Source organism: Lytechinus pictus, chromosome 12, assembly GCF_037042905.1.
Source record: "Lytechinus pictus isolate F3 Inbred chromosome 12, Lp3.0, whole genome shotgun sequence".
NCBI lineage: Eukaryota > Metazoa > Echinodermata > Echinoidea > Temnopleuroida > Toxopneustidae > Lytechinus > Lytechinus pictus.
Window position 1 is genome coordinate 496,642 of NC_087256.1, and position 6,414 is coordinate 503,055.

Consider the following 6,414-nt stretch of genomic DNA (forward strand, 5'->3'; position numbering starts at 1 on the left):
CATATCAAGTTCAGGTGACAGGTCATCAGGACATATCATCAGAGGTCATGCAAAGGTCACGACGCGCACGTACGCGCGCGTCAAAATTTTAAATTTCCCCAAATCGACCGTGGTCAAGTTTGGGTACGTTTCTGGTCATTTTGAGCATGTCAAGAATTTGCGCGCGCACAGGTATGCGTGCGCGTTCTTGCACCTACCATCGTTATGCATCTTCGAGTCATCATTTCTTTCATGTCTTTCCATTGTTCATTATCTTCTGATTAATTTGATACCTCATTCAGCCTCTTACGACCAATAATACGGGAATGCGCGTCCATTCAAATTTGCATTACGCGCGCGTAAATGGGCTAAAATATGCCTATATAAAATTCACTGTAGCTCTTCAGGGAGTCCGTTGACCCCAATTTTTCTTTTCATATTCGAATAGAGTATGAATAGGAGATATGATTTCATGCCACATTTGACTCTTAATTACATCGTGACGTCATCAAAATGGCGTCGGAACTAAGAACAAGTGTTTTCTGTTTCATGATGTCACCACAGTCATTTAAATTGATTTTAATTCCGTAAATCTTGGTCTGTTCTCGCCAAATTTTCAATATGTTTTAGCTTAGAATGTATCCTTTAGACAATATCTCCACTGTTTCATTTTAAAGCTTGTACTATTCTCAAAACTAGAATTTGTAGAGTTTTGTCATCATGCCAATTTGGAATTGCAAGAATGTACATTCAATGTCAAGTTGACAATATGTTTCCTATTTTGCTCTCTGTGCTTGTCGAACACACTGTGGCCGACTGGATAACACACCTGACTGGTATACCAGGGTTCGGTGGTTCAAACCTCGCTGGACCCCCTTTTTTTTTTTTTTTTTTTTTTTGGTCCTTTTTAGGTGGTCTGTCATTAAGATGACAGATCACCTATTATATTCGTCAGAATTTTCTTTATTTTTATTGCCAAATCTTTGTCCACCTCTATCTCAAAATCGGGCATGTCAATTTCCTTGATTTTCATGTCATGTATGGGCATCATTATGGACATGGGAATGGAAACTTTTCAAGGTTATCAAATCATGATGACGTCATCTAGGCGCCATTTTGTAAAATTAAATGATTGATCATATCATCGCAACTAATCATCAAAAATCATCCATATTTGCATCATATCAAGTTCAGGTGACAGGTCATCAGGACATATCATCAGAGGTCATGCAAAGGTCACGACGCGCACGTACGCGCGCGTCAAAATTTTAAATTTCCCCAAATCGACCGTGGTCAAGTTTGGGTACGTTTCTGGTCATTTTGAGCATGTCAAGAATTTGCGCGCGCACAGGTATGCGTGCGCGTTCTTGCACCTACCATCGTTATGCATCTTCGAGTCATCATTTCTTTCATGTCTTTCCATTGTTCATTATCTTCTGATTAATTTGATACCTCATTCAGCCTCTTACGACCAATAATACGGGAATGCGCGTCCATTCAAATTTGCATTACGCGCGCGTAAATGGGCTAAAATATGCCTATATAAAATTCACTGTAGCTCTTCAGGGAGTCCGTTGACCCCAATTTTTCTTTTCATATTCGAATAGAGTATGAATAGGAGATATGATTTCATGCCACATTTGACTCTTAATTACATCGTGACGTCATCAAAATGGCGTCGGAACTAAGAACAAGTGTTTTCTGTTTCATGATGTCACCACAGTCATTTAAATTGATTTTAATTCCGTAAATCTTGGTCTGTTCTCGCCAAATTTTCAATATGTTTTAGCTTAGAATGTATCCTTTAGACAATATCTCCACTGTTTCATTTTAAAGCTTGTACTATTCTCAAAACTAGAATTTGTAGAGTTTTGTCATCATGCCAATTTGGAATTGCAAGAATGTACATTCAATGTCAAGTTGACAATATGTTTCCTATTTTGCTCTCTGTGCTTGTCGAACACACTGTGGCCGACTGGATAACACACCTGACTGGTATACCAGGGTTCGGTGGTTCAAACCTCGCTGGACCCCCTTTTTTTTTTTTTTTTTTTTTTTGGTCCTTTTTAGGTGGTCTGTCATTAAGATGACAGATCACCTATTATATTCGTCAGAATTTTCTTTATTTTTATTGCCAAATCTTTGTCCACCTCTATCTCAAAATCGGGCATGTCAATTTCCTTGATTTTCATGTCATGTATGGGCATCATTATGGACATGGGAATGGAAACTTTTCAAGGTTATCAAATCATGATGACGTCATCTAGGCGCCATTTTGTAAAATTAAATGATTGATCATATCATCGCAACTAATCATCAAAAATCATCCATATTTGCATCATATCAAGTTCAGGTGACAGGTCATCAGGACATATCATCAGAGGTCATGCAAAGGTCACGACGCGCACGTACGCGCGCGTCAAAATTTTAAATTTCCCCAAATCGACCGTGGTCAAGTTTGGGTACGTTTCTGGTCATTTTGAGCATGTCAAGAATTTGCGCGCGCACAGGTATGCGTGCGCGTTCTTGCACCTACCATCGTTATGCATCTTCGAGTCATCATTTCTTTCATGTCTTTCCATTGTTCATTATCTTCTGATTAATTTGATACCTCATTCAGCCTCTTACGACCAATAATACGGGAATGCGCGTCCATTCAAATTTGCATTACGCGCGCGTAAATGGGCTAAAATATGCCTATATAAAATTCACTGTAGCTCTTCAGGGAGTCCGTTGACCCCAAATTTTTTCTCACTCTTTTATATATTCAATATTTCATTTGGAGATTTTGTAATTACGTCAATTTTAAGTTATTAGTGAAAATTACATATTTCCGCAACAAACGTCAATGACTTGACCGTATCTTCGTTTTTACTGGTCAGTTTTCTTCCAAATTTTGATATCGTATAGTGAAGACAATTCTCTACAAATAACGTGGAATAATTTTGACTTTTGACCACAGCATCAATGTGTTATGATGTGTTTAAATTTTTGCAAATTTTTTCTGGACGTAATTTTTGAGAAATTCTTTAGAGAAATGTTTTATTAACCAATTGTACAGTCTTCCTGAAAATTTCAAGCCCACTTGCCTTGCATTTTTTTATGTAGGACAATTTTTGTAATTTTGCCGGAACTTTTTAAGGGGCAATTTTAACATTGTAAAACATCATTTATGTATTTTTTAGTAAACGCTGCAATATTTAAACGCTATTGGGTTGAAAATTTTCATTCCGGACATTTTGCGGAAATTCCTGGATTTTTTTCTGTTTGTTCATTTTTACTTAATATAACATATAACAAATTTTCAGGTACCTTCTGTGAAATGAAAAAATTGTGCAATTTAGTTAATTACACATGTTCCCGAAATTTTGCGGGAAAATTGCCAGTATTTGAATCTTTTACCTGACTTTTTTTCAGTAAAAATCATCAAGAAAGAATTTTCAAGTAAATGTCAAAGTCATACACAATTAATAAATGGATATTGAAAATTTTTGACGGAAAATATTATTTGAAATGTTTAAAAAGTTTCAGAAATTTGGCAAACATTTACAAAAAAATCTGGTTCTTTTATCAAATACATCACTCATGAGTTTTGAGGTGAATGCTGTGAAATTATAGCATTATGAAACTTCTCATTAAAATCTATTGAAATGTAGCAGAAAATTTGAACAAAAATATTTAAGATATTTTAGCTTTTAAAAAGTATCACCTATGAATTTTCAAGTATTCTGTGAAATTAATACCCACTGACATTGTGAAATGTCAGTGGGTGAAATTTAAAAAAAAATGCTCAAAGTACAAAGAATTTTTAACAAGAATTTGCATAAAAAACATCAAACTGTCGATTAAAAATTAGCTGCTGTGAAAATTAAGGCGCCTTTCATTGCGCAATTTTGGAAAGCCAATTTCGGTAAAATCGTCTGAGATTTTTGGAGAGTTTTTAAGCCGGCATTTTACGTGCTCCTAACTTTATTTCGTATTTAACATATTGCATTATCACCACCATCATTATAATCATCACGATTGTCATCACTACATTTATAATCACATTTAGCAATGGTCAAAATTTATTCCTTTGATGTCTATGATCAAGATTATCAATCATATCTGAATGATTCATTCCCGGGATTCATTTTATACAACATTAGCCGACAATGAATGAAAAATCATGACAGACCACCTAATTCGTCCGCATGACGAATTAAAATCTAGTTGATTATTCTTTTCCCATCTGCTGATCTTATTTGGTTTATACCTTTCCGAGAAACGTTTCTTTTTTCCAAACTTAAGAAATACTTTGAGCTTCTTTCGCCTTCTTCCATCCATTTTACTCTTGCTCGAATACCTGCACCTTTTGATTCAAATTTATAAATAGTTTCGAGTTCTTCTTTTACTGATTTATAATTCATTTCTGTTTCAATATCATTCTTTTTTTCATCAATCTGTTTTCCAAGAAAATCCAATCTTTCCTGTAAAAAATATTTTCTCTCCTTTTTCCTTTCCTTATTTTTGCTGCAAAATTTTTGTGTAAATTCACGAACCATTATTTTTAATAGTTCCCATTTTTCGGAAGAAGTAAAATCTTTAGTTTGAACCTTACATATAATATTACGAACGTTGTCTTGATAGTTTTCATCTTTCAAAATACTAGTGTTCATTTTCCAATAACCAGGACCTTTATTGTTGTTTTTAATTTTGATCCTAAGCGATATTGCGTTATGGTCGGCTCTTATTGCCGGTCTAATATCTGATTTTATTACTCTGGGCTGTACATTTTTGTTTACAAGCCAATAATCTAGTCTCGATGCGATTCGTAGAGATTGGTTTCTCCATGTAAATTGCCTGCATAATGGGTTCATTCTTCTCCAGATATCACAAAGGGAATATTGTTTTAACAGTTTACAAAAATTTCGTGGTTTTTTATAAAATTTACTGTAGGTACCTTGAACATCACGGGCATTTAATAGTCTCCACCTAAGATGAGATTAGAATCTGAATAATTCACACCATTCCTAGTAAGAAAAAGTTGTAAGTTTCTAAAAAATCTCTCCTTATTCTTTTTTTATGTAGGTCCATATATATTAACAAGAGAATAGTGCATAGTATCAAAAACAATTTTTAGAAGCAACATTCTCCCATAATTATTCTGTTTTACAGAAATAACATCAACATCAAATTTTTGATTAAAAAGAACTGCAATTCCTGATGAATGATTCGATCCATGTGAAAAGTAACATGGTCCTTGTCATTCATTTCTGATTAAATTCTCGATATCAGTTGTCCAATATGTTTCTTGTAGAAAGATTATATCAGCTTTTTGTCGTTGAAACCATCGGAATATCTGTCTTCTCTTTTCTTTATTTCTAAGTCCGCGGACATTAAGACTGATCAAATGACAGACTGACATCGGAAAAATGGATGTAGATGTATAAAATCGTATTCAGATAAGCTCATTTCTTTTTTGATTGTTTTTTAATTCCTTTCTGCTTCCTTTTTTTACTATTGACGCTTCCAGATCTTAAACGAGGTCGAACAAACTCTGGTGACTCAGCTGAGACATCAGAGAAACGAGAATCAGCATGACCATTAGCGTGATGTTGACTTTGCACTGGTGTATCGCTGTAAGAAACTCCAGAAGCCTGGTCTTGTAGAAGCGGCGAATTGTTGCTGAAAAGATCTTGTTGCGGGTTGCGTGTAGCGGAGACGAAACGTGTTATCTTCGATTGTGATGTTGTATCGCTTGACGCTCGATCGCGAATACGGGTGGGTCTTGACGGTTCGCTCTCATCATCCCCGTCGTTGCTAGAATCGTCGTTCGAAGATTGCGACTCGAAGGTGGGAACCACATTTTCCGTGACCTTGCTAACTGCCTCTCGTTCTTTCTGCAAGAATGTCGTGATCATGCTTTGTTGCGCTACATTTGGCGGTTGATTTCGTTTGGTAGATGGTGATGAGGCATCCTGTATTCCGGGTTGAGCGGTGTCGTCACGTGAAGCGGGGGAAGGGTCTGGGTCTGTAGTCGTGCAGTCTCTCTGATAGTGGCCAGGTTTGTGACAAAAGCGGCAGATGACTTCATTCTTGCACTTGGAACGGTGATGGCCCCTTTCCAGACAATTCGAACAAACCGTTGTCGTATTGTCGTCGGTGATCTGATTTGGGTGGAACACCCTCGCTTTGAAGGCGCCAAAATTGACAAACCTTGGCAGGGATTGGGAGGGGTTTTCGATGTATAACACTCTGTCCCCGGTTAGACATTCTGTCAGTTTACCATCGACTCGAAGTCTTTGCAGTATGATCTTTCCCACTATTTTCAATTTCCTAGCTTGGAATTCATTCAAGATAACATCATCATGAACAGATAATGGCAAATCTTTGATCAGTACTCTGGTTAGGTTGCCCTGGCTAGCAGGTAGGTATGGGTTTAGCTCAAAGACA